This window comes from Octopus bimaculoides, chromosome 2 (assembly GCF_046866305.1).
Source record: "Octopus bimaculoides isolate indiv1 chromosome 2, ASM4686630v1, whole genome shotgun sequence".
NCBI lineage: Eukaryota > Metazoa > Mollusca > Cephalopoda > Octopoda > Octopodidae > Octopus > Octopus bimaculoides.
The window spans coordinates 9847787-9870286 of record NC_142929.1 but is presented as its reverse complement, the minus strand read 5'-3'; positions in this window follow the sequence as shown (position 1 = coordinate 9870286).

Sequence of the window (22500 nt, the reverse complement as noted above, 5' to 3'; positions counted from 1 at the left end):
AACAATGTGAGCCTAATCCATAATGTGAAAATAACGCCCACGTCTCTCTCAGATCATAACATTATAGAATTAACTATGTATGGTCCTAGACAACCCACTGACACCCACCCCACCAGGAGGACTCAAGCAATATCCAACCTGAATTTCTACAGGGCGGACTGGAAGTCAATTCGCAGAGAGATTCGAAATCAAAACTGGCATGACAGCCTTTCTATACAAGACAATGACCTCAAACTATGTCATTTTATGTCAACCATACAAGACATATGCACCAAATACGTGCCATATAGAAAGACCAGCAAACATGCCAATAGAATTCCTAGAGACAGGAAAATCTTTATGAGACACAGAACAAAGGTCTCAAACCAGTTAAATAGAGAACCGGAGGATAGGAAAAGGGCTAAATTAAAACTAACACTATTAGAAATAGAAAACAAAATTAAACTCTCCCATGAAAAGGAGAGAGCAGAGAAGGAGAAGAGAGCAGTAGAAAGCATAAAAACAAACCCCAAGGCTTTCTATAGATTTGCAAAGGAGACTGCTACGGTACAGTATAAGATAGGACCCCTATTCCTGCCTAATGGCTCACTGACTGCAGATCCCACATGGATAAGTGAAGTGCTCAGTACACAATTCAAGAGTGTCTTCACTTCTCCTCTGAGTCACATGCAGATAAAGAACCCAGCTGATTTCTTTGACAATAGCACTCAGCAGAAAAACACTGCATCCATTACCTACATCGACATTGAAGAGGAAGATGTGATAGCTGCCATAAATGAAATGAGCTCAAATTCGGCAACTGGCCCCGATGGTTTCCCAGCTGTCCTCTTAAAGTCGTGTAAACAAGAACTAGCAGGACCACTCCGGATACTCTTCCAGAGTTTCCTTGCAAATGGTAAACTTCCCAAAAAGCTGAAGGAAGGCACCATCTGTCCTATCCATAAAGGTGGAAGCAGAGCAGAGGCTGGGAACTACAGGCCCATCTCTCTGACTTCACATATTAGCAAAGTCATGGAACGAATTGTCAGAAGGAGATTGATTGCGTTCCTAGAAGAAAATGACTTGCTGAATGAGACCCAGCATGGTTTCCGTCCAGGTAGAAGCTGCCTCACGCAGCTCTTGCAGCATTATGACTGGGTCCTGAAGCAGCTACTTGACCATTCAAATGTTGATGTGATATATCTCGACTTTGCAAAAGCTTTTGACAAAGTTGATCATGGCTTGATATGTCACAAGCTGCGAAACCTTGGCATAGCTGGTAAATTAGGAGAGTAGCTGCATGACTTCCTCAATGGTAGAAGTCAGACAGTTGCAGCCAATGGAGAACTATCTAGGGAAACACAAATATTGAGCGGTGTTCCACAAGGAACTGTTCTGGGGCCACTACTGTTCATAGTGGCCCTTCTGGACATGCCCACGGTCACTCGGAGAGCCACTGCCACTAGCTATGCTGATGACACAAAGATATCTCAGGCAATAAAGAATCCTGATGATATTGTAAGCCTGCAGAATGACCTAAATGCAATATATGAGTGGGCAGAGCAAAATAATATGCAGTTCAATGCAAAAAATTTCAAGTACTGCGCTACAAGACCACAAGTGCCTCCCAACTGGCATACACAGGGCCTGGAAGTACTGCAATCCCAGAACCACAAACAGTAAGAGATCTGGGCATCAACATGTGTAGTGATGCATCATTTCACATGCACATTGTCAAGTTGACAGCAAAGTGCAGACAACTGGCAGGGTGGATACTGAGGACATTCCGTACAAGGGATCAAAAAGTCATGTTGACTCTGTGGAAGACATTTGTTCTGAGTCGCCTAGACTATTGCTCTCAGTTGTGGTCACCACACAGTGTTAAGCGGACAGCAGAACTCGAGGCAATTCAGCGGCACTATACAAAAAAGATCGCCACAGTCCAACAGATGAACTACAGGGAGCGACTGAAAGCACTAGGTCTCTACTCCCTGGAGCGCAGGCGGGAGAGATATGTAATAATATACATATGGAAAATACTGGAAGGACTGGTGCCAAACTTTGGTATCAAGTACTACAGGAAAGCCCGCACGGGTCGCCACTGCATGGTGCCAAAGGTACCGTCCACTGCATCTCACATAAGAACGAGATACTGCAGCAGCCTCGGTTTCAGAGGACCTCAGCTCTTCAATGCCCTGCCAAAACATTTGAGAGACATGCAAGACATGGATACGGAGGTCTTCAAGACAAAACTTGACACTTTCCTCTCCACGGTACCAGACGAACCAATGGCTCGTAATGAGACGCAGTTTAGGGCAGCTATGTCAAATTCTCTTATACACCAGATGTGCCATCAAAACTCTTGATTGGACCATGTCAGGAGGGGGAGAAGAGCCATGCGAGGAACGTGAAAATTACGGTGGTGCACCAGCATGACCGCAGCCACTTGGCTGAAACACATAAATAAATAAATAAATAAATAAATACATATATATATATATATATATATATATATATATATATATATATATATATATATATATGTGTACAAATATATATACATAAATAGATGCATATATATATTTATATATATATATACATTTTCTTTTTCTTTTTCTTTTTATTTTCGTTTGATATAACCATATTATTAAGTTTAAATTAGGACATTTATTACTTTTTAGTGCATGATATATCGGTTTGCAGTTATTAATTTTTAATTTTCGATTAGATAACCCTATTAGTTTTGGGGTTAATTTTTGTTTCATTAAATTTATTTATATTTCAATATCTGACGTTCTTGTTATCTTTTATTTGTTTGTTCCTGTCTGGGCAAAGATAGGTCTTTGTATATTTTTTTTATCGTAATTATTCATACCAGTATGTAATTCCTGACGAGGAATCTAATTTTTATCTCATGAAGAGTTTTTCGTTTATGTCTTTAGAATTAATTAGACTCCGAAACAATTTGTAGAATGTATAATGCTTCTGTAGCAACTTGGATTACGAATTAAAGTTCGTCTACACTTACAATTTTTCCTTTCCTTATACTTCACACACACACAAACACACACACACACGCACGCACACACACACACATACACACACACGCACACACACACACATTCATACATACATACATCCATTCATACATACATACATACATACATACATACATGCTTGTATGCATCTATACATGTACGTACGTGTGTATACATATATATACATATATATTTACATATTTTTAATATATTTTTATGAAAATAGGCTCAAATTAGGCTTACAACTGTTTCCCGTAGTCATTGTCGGTACGTCTTCCCATATTCTATTTATCTCTAATCTACTGGTTTTATCCCTTCTCTTTTCCTATCTCCATCATGCATGTACCATGGCTGCAGTCTAATGACTAACACAAATAAGAGAAATATGAACAATATATTTAGGCGCAGGTAAGAAGCGTGCTTCCTAAACACATGGTTCCATGTGCACCTTCTGCAAGTGTCTTCTACTATAACCTCGAAACCGACCAAAGCGTTGTGAGTAGATTCGGCAGACGGAAACTGAAAGAAGCTCGCCGTATATATATATATATATATATATATATATATATATATATATATATATATATATGTATGTATGTATGTATTTGTGTGTCAGTGTTTGTCCCCCACCCGTCGCTTGACAATCGATGTTGGTGTGTTTAATTTCCTGTAACTTAGCGGTTTGGCAAAAGATAACGATAGAATAAGTACTAGGCTTACAAAGAATATGTCCTGGAGTTGATTCGTTCGACTAAAGGTGGTGCTCCAGCATGACTACAGTCAAATTGCTGAAACAAGTAAAAGAGTAAAAGAATATATATATATATACACATCAACAAAGACACACACACATTCATATAATCTCAGCTTTGCTGCGATTAGTAAACAAACTGGTCACACAAGAGTCTTCCTGTTTTTCAGTAAAACAAATCAAAAAGAACAAAACAAAACTGATATTGATCTGCTTTGATGTCATCAGAGAGAAAATATCAGTCTTCTGGTAAGAGAGATTGGTAGGTCATATTTATTTATAGAGTAAACAAGCTACAACTCACGTGAACAAGGTCAGGCTAATTTGCTTAACAGGGCAGTCGCCAACTGCGTGGATTAATTCATTTCTTCATAGTGCACTTTATAACTGGTGTATAGCGTGTTTGTATTATCTAGGCGTATTTTTGTACTTTTAACACTTCTATTAATTAAACGACATATGAGAATACACGTATCTGTGTGGTGGTGATGGTGGTATCGAAACTCATGATATTTTAACGACAATTGATGAGTGATCGGAAATGCATGCGCCTGTTGTGTGACTGTCTTTCGTTTTCCCATCAATTTCTTTCTCGAATCTCTCTTGGCCGCCCTTTCCGTTATTAACTATTTCGAACTAAACCCATTTTCTCTGACAGTGGTTTCCTTCTCGTATAAATACCTTTCTTTTTTCTCCCTTCCTCCCTCCCTCCCTTTCTATCTTCCTTTCTTTCTTTCTTTCTTCCTCCCTTTCTTTATCCCTTTATTTATCGCCTGGAAATTCTTTCTCGGATTATTTAAGCTGAAACCCATCGGGTAAAATATCCTAAGATATATCACCAGGTCTTCTAACGACTGTGTGATGCCACTTTCTCACATATCAAATAACCACAGCAAGGCGGACTGGAGGTTGTTGACAACATGTTGCTAATGAAAACTAATGACTTTTAAAAGAATGTCGATTATGACAAAATTATGCCCATCTAATCAACGAGTAAATTGTTAATAACGAGTGAGTGTTAAATAACATTGAATAACATAGTTTAAAATCTTCAATTTTCAGTTTGGTTGAGAGAAATGCAACAAAATAATATTCGTTTCTACTCTAGGCACAAGGCCCGGAATTTTTGGGAAGAGGGCCAGTCGATTAGATCGACTCCAGTACGCAACTGGTACTTAATTTATCGACCCCGAAAGGATAAAAGGCAAAGTCGACCTCAGCGGAATTTGAACTCAACGTAAAGACAGACGAGATATATTCTTTTCTAATTTTTGCACAAGGCCCGAAGTTTTTGGGGAGGGGGCCAATCGATTAGGTCAACCCTAGTTCACAACTGGCACTTAATTTATCGAGTCCGAAGGACGAAAGGCAAAGTCGACCTAGGTGGAATTTGAACTCAGAACGTAAAGACAGACGAAATACTGCTAAGCATTTCGCCCGGCATGCTAACGTTTCTGCCAGCTCACCGTCTTTCAATCAAAATAATAATCATTTCTTTATTGCCAACAGGGGGCTAAACATGGAGGGGACAAACAAGGACAAACAGTGCGTAACTGGTACTTATTTGATCGACCTCCGAAAGGATGAAAGGCAAAGTTTACCTCGACGGAATTTGAACTCAAAAAGTAAAGACAGACTGCTAAGCATTTCGCCCGCTAAGCATAACGTTTCTGCCAGCTCACCGCCTTTCCACAAAATAATAACAAAGAAATTATATAAAACATGCAGTGCTGAAATACGAACTCACGATACCGCATTACCAAAACCATACTTTTCCAGCTAAAAATAGAAGAATAACGCAACAATTAACTTAAGTGGTTTTCCTTTTTTTTTCAGTTACAAAATAGTTCAATTATAATTGCATTTAACAGCATTTGTAGCTTGTCATGCATGTGGCATCAATCGTATAAAAGAACTTGATGAGAGAATTCTATCATTATCAACTACAGCTAATTTGGAAATACATAGAAAAAAGCGTAGTGGTTACGAAAATGTTATTGCCACATTCTCAATGAAAGATCAAATTGAAGGCATACGTAATAATCAGTTCGCCTTGATTTTGAATGTGTCAAGTGAAATTTCTTGTGAAAAGCAGTTATTCTTGTCTCAGATATTACTATAAACGATTAAATGAAATTGCATCACAGGTTTAGGGTTAATTCCTGTTAGAAATATTACTGATAAACTACTGCATCGTGTGAGAAATTTCTAGAGCTATGCTATGCAAGTGAAAATTGTTTTATTATTGCAACAGAGGGAGCTTCAGACTTTTGTGGTGTTATTTGTTCTATGCGTTAATGAAATTACGTAATCTAAAACAGATTCTCATAAAATGCATCTGCCACTCCTTCCATGGAGAATCTCCCATGTTGGTGAAGAACTACTTTCTAGCATTGACTTTTCTGCTGAGAGTAACAACTAGTTCCACGGATCAGCGTAGCGAACAAAATCTTACAATGGAAATATATAAATTAATCATTGGTGGTGGGGAGCCATTGCAAATATGATCCCGTTCACCCACATAGTGACCATCAAAAACTAAGCAAAAAAAAAAAAAATTTATTAGCTAATGTGATGCACTGAAATTACATTTTAAAGTGAATTCTTGTTGTGACGAGTATTAAGGAAATCACATGTTATGAACTCAGATGCACCTAATGTAATCTATTTAAAATTTATGACACCAATGTTGACTGAATTTGAAAAGCATAAATTTGCTGTTATAAAATAAACCGATAAATCCATTGTAGATCAGTTTTATAGTATCTATGCAAAGAGATGTTTTTTTTATTCACAATACGTGAATCTTGGAACGAATTTAGTCACAGTACTTCCTATGGGAAAACTTCAGCTTATATATAAATTTTCTAAACTCTTGGTCTGTAAAATTTCATCAGAATTTTGGAGTAAAGCTAAGAAAAGTTAGAAATGCAGCAGGTGAATCTGGATTGCCAGATATGTTTCCATTAACATTGGCTGACCATAAATACGAATAAGCAATAACACGATTGAATGATTTCTAAAGTAATCGCCGAATCGAAACTAAAAGATAAGTCGTGGCTGGATTTATTTCCATCAATTTTAAGACATTAAATGTCTTGCAAGCAACTTGCACATGCAAGCGCTACCAGTCGAGAAACCTGCTTACCAGAAGCCAGCAAGTGTATGGGGTCATCAGGAGAGAATGCGTGCCGTTTCGGGGCCTACCTCTCGACGGCATCAATGCGCACCGCCCCCCCCCTCACTGATATGAGGCCCCGCTTGCTAGATCAACTGGTTATTAAAAACAATGCTCAATATCTCTTTAGCCATCGCTCATCGTCTCTTTTTTAACCAAATCCAGTGGTTAGGCCTTCTCCACTGTAGTTTGGATATCGGTCTTGGTGGTATTTACTTTACGATGAGTTAGGCCTAACGATAACAACAGTAGTCTCACACTGTGTCCAACAAACCCTCTACATCCGACTTCGATTGAAAAATGCTCTGCTTTCCAGCCTGCGTCTTCACATTCCTCGAGGAGGTTTACATAACGGTCAATCTTTCATTCCAACCAAACCTGTACTGAAGTACGACCTAATAATCTACAAAAATATGGACGAAATTAGCGAGAAGGAGAATTAATTCTTCATTGCCCACAGAGGGAAAAACAAAGAAGGGACGATACAAAAGTCAGGAGCCAAGATGAAATACACAAAAATATGGTAAATCGAATAAAAATCTACGATAATAAAAATCAGATGAAATAACAATACAAATTACAAAGACAATGAAGTGGGGGACGGGTTCTACTTTTGGCCCCGCAAGCCCCGGTCCACCATTGCGACCTTTTGGAGACATTCACACCCACCATTCTCGCCACAACTTTCCATCTTCTCTTGTATAAGTCCGGCGACAGGCGCTCCTTCTCCACTTTTATATTCCTTTTCAGGTGAAAGAATAGGAATCTCACCAGTCCAAGGCTGGAGATGAAAGTGCCTGTCATGATACCTTTCACTCGGGACTTCCAAACGACTTCTTTCGCAATAGCAACAACAGTGAGAAAACAGACCCTACCTTCTTTGTCCAAGGTGGAAGGGGGAACAATTTTTATGATCGACTCGGAGACAACTGTACTCTTCTCAGTCATGACAACAGATGTTCTACGTAAACCCACATTTCAGAAATTGTGGCGCATTGCACAATCGCGTGCAGGACGGTTTCTTGTCCTGCTCGCATCTTGTGCACAAGGGTGAACAAGAGTCAACATGCCTTGCAAGTTTATCGCGTACCGGTAACACACCTCGGAAGCATTGCCAGGTCAGAAATCTCTGGAAGTTATCCAAAGACCCTGGCCAGGATTTTCTGCGGAACAGGCAGGTTAACTGATTTTCGTCGAAGCCCAAAGTCTCCTCCGGGCCATCGTCATTCGTTGCCTCTACTAACCTCCTATAAAAGAACGAAGTCGAACTCCCACCGCTGGCATTGCCCATGAGAGAGAAACTGGAGTGCCTGACGGTATTAAAAGTGCCACACTCCGTGCTTTGGTCTACGATGGTTCCATGGTTCTAGTTCAATAAAGCTAGTAGTGAACGTAGGAGGTATCCATCTGACGAACGGGGGCCACACCTGTTCATCACCCAGGTAGCACAACAGATGCCTCAGCCTCAGCGCCAAATGGTGTGGAGGTAAATTGAATTCTGAATGCATTACATTTCTGCTATTTTCAAACGTTTGATTCCTGTTGAATATTAAATTATCCATTAAATTAGACTCGACCAACCAACTATTTTTATATACTTAATTTTTAAATTTCAATATTGCGTCGTCCAGCTGGAGCAATAAAGGTCAAATCTGAGTTACGTACCCACAAGAATGCCATCCTTTAGCACGTGATCACTCAAAGCAATACGGCCAACATAAACAAAGTTTTAGAGGAGGAGTGGCTGTATGGTAAGTAGCTTTCTTACCAACCACATGGTCCCGGGTTCAGTCCCACTACATGGCACTTTGGGCAAGTGTTTTCTGCTACACCCTCGGGCCGACCAAAGCCTTGTGAGTGGATTTGGGAGACGGAAACTGAAAGAAGTCCGTTGCATATATATATATCAGCATGGCCGCAGCTCTAAGCTGAAGCTATAATATATATATATATATATATATATATATATATATATATATATATATATATATATATATATATATATATATAGGTATATGTTTGCGTGTCTGTGTTTGTTCCACCACCATCACTTGACAACCGATGTTGGTGTGTTTACGTCTCCGTAACCTAGGGGTTCGGCAAAAGAGACCAATAGAATAAGTACTAGGCTTACAAAAAATAGGTCCTGGAGTCGATTTGTTCGACTAAAGGCAGTGCTCCAGCATGACCGCAGTCAAATGACTGAAACAAATAAAGGAATACAAGAATATTTGACTTGACTCTCCCTTATATATATATATATATATATATATATATATATATATATATATATATATATATATATATATATAAGGAAAGCTAAATCAACACACAAAATATGTATATATATATATATATATATATATATATGAATATACAGATATATGTGTGCGTGTGGTGAATCATGTGAGTAACTTTACAAATAATTACTTAGACATAAAGCATTATTTTTATACATTTTAAAATAATCTGTCATATTAAAGTTTCAATATTACTCACTAATGTCAAAACAGATATTTTAGAGAAACACGGATCAATATATTTAATGGCTAAGATAAAGAGAAGCGATTAATAATAGCAATCATATCAACCGATAAAATGATGGCGATACACAGTTTATTTGTTTGGGTAAGGCTACTTTATACTTACAACTTTATAACCGCACAACACATCTCTTCCCTATCATACGGAATATATCTTGTGGTTTTTAATTTTTTTTTTATTTCTGCGATAATGCAAACATGTATATATTTATTTACTTATTTATTTATTCATTTATGAAAATACACTTTATATATATATATATATATATATATATATATATATATATATATATATATGCATAGGTGTATTTTCATAAGAATATAAATGTTTGCATTATCTCTGAAATAAAAAAAAAATGTATATACATATATATTTATTTATGTATGCACATACATATACATACATATACAAACGTATACACACTCACGCATGTCTGGGCTACGTCAGCTGAAGACATGCAGTGATCATGTCGATGGGTACGGAGACTCAAATCCTATGTGTGTCTCCTCAACCGTATCATTCAATAAATGTAGTCCTCTGTTTCGATATTGTTTCCAATATCATACCGCGTTTGTCGTCACATGGCGTTTGTTAGTTTCTATATATATGTGTGTGTGTATGTGTGCATGATATATATATATATATATATATATATATATATATATATATATATATATATATATATATATGTGTGTGTGTGTGTGTGTGTGTGTGTGTAGTTGATAAAGGGAGATGGATTTGGTGCTAATATTTATTCAGCTCGACACTCATTTCGACCCATCCTGACTGTCCCATAGGCGTAGGATATCGTGCATTTGGTTGTGTTGCATCAATCAGTGCAGGTTGTATCACTTCCGGTGTTTGGTGTAGAAAAAGATATCCCGCTAAATATGCTGAGTTCTCCTTGGCGTGCTGTTCTGGCTGGTTGTACGTTGATGCACTGATTGTTAAACAGAACTAGACGCACAATATCCTACCCGTAAGGGACAGATGCAGGATGGGTCGAAACGGTTGTCGTGTTGAATAAAAATTCGTATTAAATCCATCTTCGGTTCCTTTTATCAACTATACACTTAACAAACACGGCAGATTTTCTGAGGTAGATCCAGTGAAAATCATAACGTTCCAATGGATGACATCAGGTAGCCCAAACGGTGAATGTACTTTAATAGACGTATACCCAAATTCCAAATAGTTTATATATATATATATATATATATATATATATATATATATATATATATATATATACGTGTGTGTGTGGAGGCAAATAACTAGGGGATTGTAGTGTTTCTCTCATGATCGTAAGTTTGTGATTTCGAGGCTTGCACTGTGTTTTTGAGCAAAACATGCTGGTTCCGGCCACTCAGGAAGCAAAAACGAGTAATCATGCAGCGAACCAGCATCCTGCCCAGGATGGAGGTGGGTGGGACATATATGCCGTAGAAAAAGGGAAACAGATCTTATTACTATATGACACGAGGAGGGGCTTTGTCCGTCTATGGCGAAATTTTTATTCACTTTCTACGTTTAAGCGTCCGGTTGTTGAACTAACTGAATAATAAATTCACAGAATTAACCCATGAATTGTCCACGAATTTCACTCAGGTAGAATCATCTCATAACATTTCGTGATAACGTTGGACTTTTGAATTATAGTTATAATCTGTTATTAAACAAAGTTTCCGTCTACCCAACAGGAGACATGAGGTTTTTGGTTAGTGTGCGGCTTAGGAAAAAGGCGTTTGCCTAAGATGTCATTCAGTCAGACTGAACTTCGTATCTCATGGCTGCAAGTTAAAATTTATAACCACTCATCCTGCATCCTCGTACGTATACACACACACACACACACACACACACACACACACACACACACATACACAACACATACACACATGTGCTTGTGTGCGCATGTGTGAGTGTGTACCTGCGGAAATGTCTGTGCATGTACGTGTATGGTTGTGTGCGTGTGTATGCGTAACATACACCCACGCACACCCATACACATATACACACATACATACATACATACATACATACATACATACATACATACATATATGTATACATGTATGTGTGTGTGAATGAGTATTCTTTTATAGTTTGAAATATATACCTACCGGAATGTTACAGAATGTTTGATGACATAGTCTTTCATTGAAAATTATTTTAAAACATCGAATTCTATTAATAAGAGAGAGAAAAAAATTAAGTGCATTTAATTACTAATGGATTAAATAAAGACGAAAATGTAAGGCATAGAAAGCACTTTGCTTTATGGAAAATAAGATGAAACGGAAATTACCGTCGTTAAATCAACAGATTTTTACCTGAGGAAATCTGTGACACATTGTATTAATGAATCTTCAAATTTTATCATTACGCAGCATGTACAATTTTATTCTGTCTATAAACGTATAGTTTGCACTCCAAAACCCACTTAAAAATTTTGTAATAATTTATGCGAATAAAATACAAAGTAAGCAGAAGTAACACTACACATGTTATGATATAATATTATACAAGTCGCAGTTCCATTTTGTCTCTTTATTGTTTTCGATTTTTCTGTCTCACGATAAAAAGAAAGTATTTGTTGCAGTGAGTGGAACGAGAGACAAAGGAAGTGTTATCAAGGGTAGATAAATAAATAGGTGATAGATTGGTTGGATGAAAAGGGAGACGACTAGTGGGCAGTAAAGGTAGTTACAGGCAGTCATGCGAGTAGAGTTGGAAATATAGTTAGGGGTGGAAAACCGTGATAAAAGACAGATGGAAAAAAAGATAGAACTCTTCAACAGAGAGGAAGAATAAGGGAGGTGGCTTGGTAAAATAACGGAGGCTGCAAGAATATGAGGATGAGAAATATAGCAGAGATATGAAGAGACAGAGAGGACATAGAAGACAAACGCATGTATGATATCGAAATGTTTGTGGGTTGTGAAAGATATATATATATATATATATATATATATATACATATATATATATATATATATATATATATATATATATATATATATATATATATATATATATATATATATATATATATATATATATATATATATATATATATATATATATATACAGGGTTTGCTAAAACCATTTAATTCCAAGATTTATTTATGTTAAACAACTGAATAAATTTAATAAAAGCATCTAAATATGAAACATCAGAAAAATTGTTCAAACTGAAGTCCTTCTTGAGATACATATTTTTCCATTCGAGTCAATACAGAATTGTAGATGTTATTTAATGGAATTTTCATTTACTGTCGGGTGACTTTCGGCCAACCCTATATATATATATATATATATATATATATATATATATATATATATATATATATATATATATATATATATATATATATATGTATATATATATATATATATATCTTATACTCCTAGATTACATGAGAATCCATTAATAGATTAATGCTTCTAGATTACTTGAGGATCCAGTAAAAAAAAAATTGAAGCTGTGCTATTCTTGATTACAGCTGCTCGACGAACGGGAACGTGAAACTCTGAGTAGCAGTTTTTTTTTGTGATGTTTTTGCAGCTTTAATAATAATAGAAAAACATAACTGTACCTCTGGTATTCGAGTATTATGAATTCCACCGTGTTTCGCATTTATGTTCTCACTCGCGTGTGTGTGTGTGTGTGTGTATATATATATATATATATATATAGAAAGAGTGAGAGAGAGAGAATTTGCAAAAAAGAAAGAAACAAATAAAAGACGAAGAGGGGTGTGTAAACAACAAACAAATGTATTAGTTTAACGTTCGGGAAGTGAGAAACTCTTTTACGTTTTGAGCCTACGCTCTTCGACAGAAATGAACACAGAAAGAAACAGGGAGGGAAAATTAAAAAAAAAAAGTTTTAGTGGCTAGCGATCTATCATGCCGATATACTATCTACAATTATGTATTGACTCGAATGGAAAAGTGTGTCACTCAAGAAGGACTTCAGTTTGAACAATTTTCCTGATGTTTCATATATACATACATGCACACACACACATATATATATACATATATATATAAATAAGGAGAGAGAAGAGAGAGAGAAGAAAAGAAAGAGAATCTGTACAGAAGACTGACGGATGGATTGTAGCAGTAATTCAAGTATAAATAATCCGTTCACCGAAACAGTGAAAAGGCTCGAGAAAAGCATCTCCGCGGTGAATTGGAGTAAAAGAAGTGTGCATGTATGTGTGAGTGGGTGTGGTGTGTATTTGTATGTGTGTAGATGCGTGCGCGGGTTTGTGTGTAGATACTCGTTTAAAACAAATGGGGAAAACAACTCAGACTATGGTACTTCTAAGATTAATCATGTTTCTTTCGAAGTGTCTATTTTGGAATAACAAATGAAAGAATCCTTATGTTAGTGCCATCTAAATACACTTATCCTCCCCCCCCCCACACACAGCTACAAAAATATCTTCAGAAGTAAAAAAAAAACATTTTAAAATGAGACCCTAAATGCAATAATATGATATCAACAATAAACTACAATATTTATTAATTATGCTGATAACAATATTATTGTCTCTTATATCGTGGTACTTATCATGTCTAAGATTATGAAGTATATTACAACAAAGCTATAGTATTAATCATTCTTCATAAAACTGGTCTCGGTGAATATGTGCTATGTTTTAATATTAATTCAATGAAAGAAGACCGATTCCAGCGATAAACATTATAGTAGTATCGATTCTAGTAATGTAGTGGTACTAATAACTGAAGCTTACGTTTGTGCTGGAGATGTAAGCTGAGTGTAGGGACTTGTATGAAAGAACGATGAAACAGTAGAGAATTGGAGAGACTGTAGAGAATAAAAGAAGGTCTAAGGAAGCTGTACAGTAATTCTTCACCATATCATGGTTCACCTATCGCGGTTCACTTATCGCGGTTCACCTATCGAGGTTTATTATTTAAGCTTACGTCGATTCCTCTGTGGTGTTGTTTTGCATTTATAATAAAATAAATATATACAAATTATAAAAATGTTTCTACTTCGCGGATTTTCATCTACCCTGGCGGGGTTTTGGAACGTAACACCCGCGATGATCGAGGGTTTACTGTACTCCTAGATTACATAGGAATGGACAAACAGATTAATACTCATAGATTACATGAGGATCCACTAAAATAGAAATTTGAAGCTGTACGAGAAATCTGTCAAATATAATAAAAGAGCTTACAAAAATGAAGGTGACTCGTTTGATTTTTTTAGTCTTTATGGCATAGTAATATTGAAGCCTGTCCAAAAGTTTTGGAAATGTGTATTTTTGCTCTTAGCCGTGCTGATACTTGGTGTTATATGATTAAAATTAAAAAAAGGAATCAGGTTATATTGATAATAGCTGTCTTATGGTGATCTTTCCTTTAAGATAGTCCGGGCGAAGCGGAAGATCGTTTCCACTCGACCCCGATGCGGCCATTCCCACCAGCTTGGTCAATATGGAAAGTGTTGGATGGCTTCACCTTCGAGACACATTGTGTGCCGACCACCATGGGTTAAGACAGGTGTCGGTTACACTCCGGATACCAGATATGCCTTTGGCACCGGCCACATAGAAAAACAGGTCCATCATACTTGTAAGGCTTATGATGCCAGGCCTCTTAGGACCACTTGTTACAAGAAACAGGTTAAATGCTTCCAGTAATCCAGTTGCTGACAAATTTAGGATTTATGCACAACTTCTCAGAGTGCTGTAACGAGGCTAAGAACTTCGTAAACCAATCTAAGATATCCGTAGTAAAATTGATTAAATAAACCCACTTAACCTTTTACTTAACGAGCACAGCTTCAACCAGCCATGTTTGTCTTTGTTTATAAAAGTGGATCAACTAAGCATTTTTAAATATGAAATACCATTCTCAGTCTCTCATTGACTACAGCTGACAGTAAATGACCCTCATTACTCATACACCCAGAACATCTAAATGGGTGTGCACTATCATCCTCTTATGTGTCACCTCTATCTACATCTCTCAGCTCACACAACAAGTGTATTAGAGAGGCTCTCCTTCTCATAACATTGTCGAATACGCTGATAAATATGGCAGCCGAATTCCACACAAATCACACTTTACTACGTTTGGTAAGGAGGAACTCGTTAGAAAAGTGGCACTACATATTCCTATCCCCAATAGGACAGTCAAGGTTGAAAGGTATTATACATCATGGATAATTTCATCTAATACAACAATTCCTTCTATCCCATCATGTAATGGATCCCGAAATAATATCTTTTATATATATATCTTTTATATCTTTCCTTGTAGCTTTTATGTGCAATTCTGATCTTGTGTAATATACGCTGCTTTGAACCCAGTTCATTCAAATTACTTCAGCACAGTAAATATCGATAGAAACCATATGCAAAAAAAAAAAGCAAAAACAAACCCCATCTATTGCAGATATCAAAATCAATATTTTTTCCCTGTTCACACATTATCAATGAAATCTAAATTGAAAATTACATTCCTCTTGGCAGTAAAAATATCAGCATTTTTTCTTCTCGGGTTTCATGATTTATTTAGGTTCTTATTTATTCATTTATGTAGAAGATATAAGTAGGTTCCGTATACTATTAACTGTTTTTATTGATATGAAATATGTTCACTTATGAAAGTAGATGATAGGTGTATGCATCTAGATATTAGCAATAAACCGTAGGCGCCTTGTTTCCAATTTTGTAGCTTGTTACTTATTATTTAACATGGCTTGGAAATTTTACATCAAATGCATTACTTATTCATAACTAGCTATAAAACAGCAAGAGCTCCTAAAGTGAAGCTCATTTGAAATATATATCCAACCCAAGTATCAAGCGTATACAGGATACTAAAAAACAAAAAAACAAAAAAAACAAAAACAAAAAAAGAAAGGCAAACACATGCATATATTTCGCATTTATTTGATGAAGGCTATTATAATATTAAAACAACTTGCAATAATATCCGTGGCCGTTTTTCTTTTTATATAATTTCCAACAATTATAAGCATTCACGCGCTAACGAATTAGAATCACAAAGTTGATTATTGATGCTTTTCACAATGCAGCTAAGGGATAACATTTTAAAAAAATGCTATATATTTTACAAATGTAATGTTTTAACTTGTCATCAATGAGTCTAATTGAAATGCCTTTCTGCAAATGAAATGAAGTCGGCACATTTATATCATCATCAAGGACAATATATAATGACAATGTCGGTCCCAAAAGTTGCTGAGATAAGCGGATATTTAGACGGAAACTGTTCAATTTAGACCGTAAATATTACTGATAGTATTAGTGAAAGGATCACCGTTTACAAAATGATAGAAACAACTGTAACTTAATGAGAGTGATAAAAATATGTGAAATAAAAATAATGAAGGAAACTGAAAACAGAGTCGACATTGATAATGGCGTCAGCAAATGAAATGATATGAATTTACCTTTTCGTAGCAACAATGAATTCAGAGAAAGATAAAAATGTAAATATTCCTTACACTGGACACACAAAGTTTTCTGATTTGCTGTTTTAATTCTGAAATATAATTTCTTTCATATTCTGCTATAATACCTAATTTCTGTAGATCTACATCGTATTCGTGGTTTTATCTAAGTTAGACATCATTAATTATTTGTATATCATCATGAATACTAAAGGAAACATTGAATAATGTATAAATCTTTTGTCTAGTTGAACTTAACCTCATCTGAGAAAAGTAATTATGTTCTCAGCGGGTGTGCTATATATATCTTTACATACATACATACATACCTTCACACAGGTACATATTATATCTACAAACATATACAAAAATATTAACACTAACAATCTCGCATTATACAAAACCAAAACTTACCGAGTTACGTATTATTAGTGCAACAACGGCAACATACATATCATATCGTGTAATATCATAGGCGCAGAAGTGGCTGTGTGGTAAGTAGCTTGCTTACCAACCACATGGCTCCTGGTTCAGTCCGACTGCGTGGAATCTTGAGCAAGTGTCTTCTGCTACAGCCTCGGGACGACCGAAGCCTTGTGAGTGGATTTGGCAGACGGAAACTGAAAGAAGCCCGACATATATATATATATATATATATATATATATATAAGCAATGTTAATTCTCTAAATGAAGTATTAACAGTAACTGCACGATAAAGTGTAGTATATTGCCACTTAAGTGTGGCTGACCCCTAGGGGTGGATGTTACTGTTGCTTTTAGCCCCAGGAGGACATCTCCTCCAGCTGGCTTATCGACACACGACTGTGTCCTGTTTGCCAAGGGAAGTTATCCCTCTCACCACGATCTGCAGCACGAACGGATCCGGATTTCAGGGTTATTTCCCTTCGTCGGCGTTCGATAGCTGCTGACCTTGGTGAGAGAGACAAAAACCTGGTAATCTTATATCTACTTTTCCAGTGAAATTCTTCACTGATATCGAAAAGGTGAAAACAAGCAATGTTAATTCTCTAAATGAAGTATTAACAGTAACTGCACGATAAAGTGTAGTATATTGCCACTTAAGTGTGGCTGACCCCTAGGGGTGGATGTTACTGTTGCTTTTAGCCCCAGGAGGACATCTCCTCCAGCTGGCTTATCGACACACGACTGTGTCTTGTTTGCCAAGGGAAGTTATCCCTCTCACCACGATCTGCAGCACGAACGGATCCGGATTTCAGGGTTATTTCCCTTCGTCGGCGTTCGATAGCTGCTGACCTTGGTGAGAGAGACAAAAACCTGGCAATCTTATATCTACTTTTCCAGTGAAATTCTTCACTGATATCGAAAAGGTGAAAACAAGCAATGTTAATAACCCTGAAATCCGGATCCGTTCGTGCTGCAGATCGTGGTGAGATGTCCTCCTGGGGCTAAAAGCAACAGTAACATCCACCCCTAGGGGTCAGCCACACTTAAGTGGCAATATACTACACTTTATCGTACAGTTACTGTTAATACTTCATTTAGAGAATTAACATTGCTTGTTTTCACCTTTTCGATATCAGTGAAGAATTTCACTGGAAAAGTAGATATAAGATTGCCAGGTTTTTTGTCTCTCTCACGAAGGTCAGCAGCTATCGAACGCCGACGAAGGGAAATAACCCTGAAATCCGGATCCGTTCGTGCTGCAGATCGTGGTGAGAAGGATAACTTCCCTTGGCAAACAGGACACAGTCGTGTGTCGATAAGCCAGCTGGAGGAGATGTCCTCCTGGGGCTAAAAGCAACAGTAACTTCCACCCCTAGGGGTCAGCCACACTTAAGTGGCAATATACTACACTTTATCGTGCAGTTACTGTTAATACTTCATTTAGAGAATTAACATTGCTTATATATATATATATATATATATATATATATATATATATATGTCGGGCTTCTTTCAGTTTCCGTCTGCCAACTCTACTCACAAGGCTTCGGTCGTCCCGAGGCTGTAGCAGAAGATATATATATATGTATGTATGTATGTATGTATGTATGCATGTATGTGTGCATATATAAGTTTGTGCGTGTGTGTTTGTCCCCCCAACATCGCTTGATAACCGATGCTGGTGTGTTTACGTTCCCATAACTTAGCAGTTCGGAAAAACAGATAGATAAAATACATACTATGCTTAGAAAGATTAAGTCCTGGGGGTCGATTTGCTGCACTAAAGGTGCTACTCCAGCATGGCCGCAGTCAAATGACTGAAACAAGTAAAAGAATAAAAGAATATATATATATATATATATATATATATATATATATATATATATATATATATTTTGTGGACGAATGAGAAGATCATCAATAGAATTTCCGAAAGACTCTCGAGATGCCTACACGCATATATATATACTTTCGCACAATGCAGTGGGAATGAATCTGAGTAACCGTTAACATAACTTAATTTATTTTTAAAGTATGGGTGACTTACGTTTACTTTTTACCTCCCCATTCTTACAAACACCAAGTAGATAGCTAACTCGCTTTGTGATCAAGAGTGTACCAAACCTCACGTATGCGTATGCTCATATTTTCACATATGGTTGTATGAGTGAGTGTACTCGCACCATGCAACTTGACCGAGGGCGTTTATACATCCATTTTTGTCAACGGTTATTTCTAATACTTTTCCCGTTGGATTGCGTGTTCGTTTCTCTTTTTGTCATCTGTGATTTTATTTTTGATCTTCTATATAAATGAAGAGTGGAGGCGCAATGGCCCAGTGGTTAGGGCAGTGAACCCGCGGTCGGAGGATCGTGGTTTCGATTCCCAGACCGGGCTTTGTGTGTGTTTATTGAGCGAAAGCACCTAAAGCTCCACGAGGCTCCGGCAGGGGCTGGTGGCGACCCCTGTTGTACTCTTTCGCCCCAACTTTCTCTCATTCTTTCTTCCTGTTTCTTGTGTAACGCTGCGATGGACCGGCGTCTCGTCCAGCTGAGGGGAGGGGCAACACATACTCATTGCGATGAGGTCAACAACCAAAAAAGTGCAGCAGCGACATCTGCAACAGCTGTAACATGAAAAGGAAATGCAAAATTGAGAGCACTCCAAATGTCAACCAGGTCACTATCGAAACCACCACTGCGGCAGTAGTAGTAAGCCATGACAGCATAACAGCTTCAGCAACAGCAAGAAGAGCAGTAATAACACAGGAAGTAGAGCAGTGTATGGCGACATGGAGAGTGTGACATTCACCACGGTCACAAGAGCCAAGACTGACAAGAGCATGACCCCCTCCGTCGATGTATCATGACATTCTAACGTTAACAGTGAAAAATTCGGCAGCTGAATTTAGAAGGAGAAGAAAAAATCTTGAAGACGATCAAAGATTTATAATTTAATTAGAATTCGAAAACATAGATCACGTTCATCAAATGGTGATGGGTGATTGACTGTAAATCGAATAACCAATGCTATTAGCATATCACGTGAAAGAGTTGAAATAAAATCTACACAATGAACTTGGTATGATAAAGGTTTCGTCTCGGTAGGTACCACGTCTTCTGACACTCGATCAAAATCGCACCAGGCTGATCACATCACGGGAAAATCTGACATTATTCGAGGCAGATACAGCTGGTTATCTTGAACGTTTCTTCACTCAAGATGAGTGTTGTGTTCATCACTTTGATACAGGGTCAAAGAGACAATCCATGCATTGGCAACACACACCCTCCTCACCTGCTCCAAAGAGGGCCAAGATTGTTGTTTCAACTGCAGAGAAGGTAATGTTTTCAGTTTTTGGAATGCAAAAAAATATTGTTTTTATTGATTATCTTCAAAAGGGCCACAACTCCAATGGAGAGTATTATGCGAACTTGATGAGACACTTACGAAAGGCTATAAAGAACAAACGCCCAGGAAAACTGACGAACGGGGATTTGCTTCATCAGGTCAATTATCATCTGCTCCCAACATGTAATAGCACTTGGCTAGGAACCAGTATCGCAGTGATAATGATGTCATATCTGCTGTTAATGACTTCTTTGACCAACAAGATGAAAGCTTCTTCACCAATGGAATCTAGGCTCTGCAATACAGATGCAAGAAGTGTGTGGATTGCAAGGGGGTTATGGGGAAAAATAAACCTCATTTTGTCATATTCCATGGGAGTATCTTAGTTAGCCTATGAATATTTCAGCCGACCTTCGTAGTTCTATATATATCAAATCCAACTGTTGAATTGAGCATAACGTCATGGTAGAGGACAGAAGGCTCAGGTGCCACATATGAATTGCTACACACCACCCGAAAGCCTTCCATCTAAAACGGGTGAAAGTAAGAAGGCTTCTATTACTTCAGATGCCACATTCAAAGTAACAACTACAACAGCAACTGCTACATGGAACTACAACAATAGCAGCGACAATACAATAATAACAAGAGCACTCAGAGAGTGCAAACATTCGCCAAGGCAACACCTACGTCTTCTCAACGATTAGCCAGAGATAACCTTTTAAAATGAGAACATAAAATAAACTCGACTGCTTCACACACGAGAATGCTAAACGTGAACCCGGTCTCAAAAATTAAGTAAAAAACAGGAAAAAGAATCCAGAATCCTAATCCGGTACCTCATCGACCCCAATGGTAGTCATGCAATGTGAAGGTGACTGTACAAAATTTAGTAACAGTAACAAATAGATGATCCTTATCTAATACAAGCCAAAGTTAACAAATTCCCCATTCAAAATAGTTACAACATAAAGGGAGATAATTGAGAGAGACTTGGAAGTTAACATAAGATCGTAATCATATAAAGTAAATATAACAAATAATCCAGAATCCTTGTGCGGTACTGGATCGATCCCAAAATCTAATCAGTTCATACCAGTCATGAAGCCAAACATCCCTGAAAGTTTCTCCCGAATCTATCGAGCGGTTTTTGAGATATCTGTCCTTGGACAAACAAACAAACAAACGCAACTAAAAAAACAATACCTCCACCTTCGCTAAAGTATATAGTATAATAGAAACATGCTTTATGTAACCAAACATTTTGGAAAATACTAAAGATACATGATATTTCAGTAATATTATCAGTTCAGACGTAGGTATACATTAAATTAGGTTAGCGGTTGCCATCTAATCAGTTTGGGTTGGTTAGTAAAAAGGATCACAAATATTAAAATTGGTTTTGAGTTCTGTACAGTATTGATAATGCAATATTTCAAACGTCTTACGAAAGTTATAGGCAATGTTTCAGTCACTGATCAATGCATAGAAAAATAGAAGTGCTGTTCCAGAAATTCCACTTCATTTCGTGCATTAAAAATAAATCAGCCAAGTAGAAGTCATTCCTTTCTACGCTACATTTATGAGAATAATATCAGGAATAATTGTTAATGCATGTTGAACAGCAACTGTTTCACCGGAAAATCCTTGCCCTCTTGTATTGCGAATATTTCCAGAATGTTTCGGTGTACAAGAACAGAGTGGAAAATGGAGTGAGTGTTAACTTTCTACTCCATACCATTCATCTTACATGCTGGAATGTGCAAC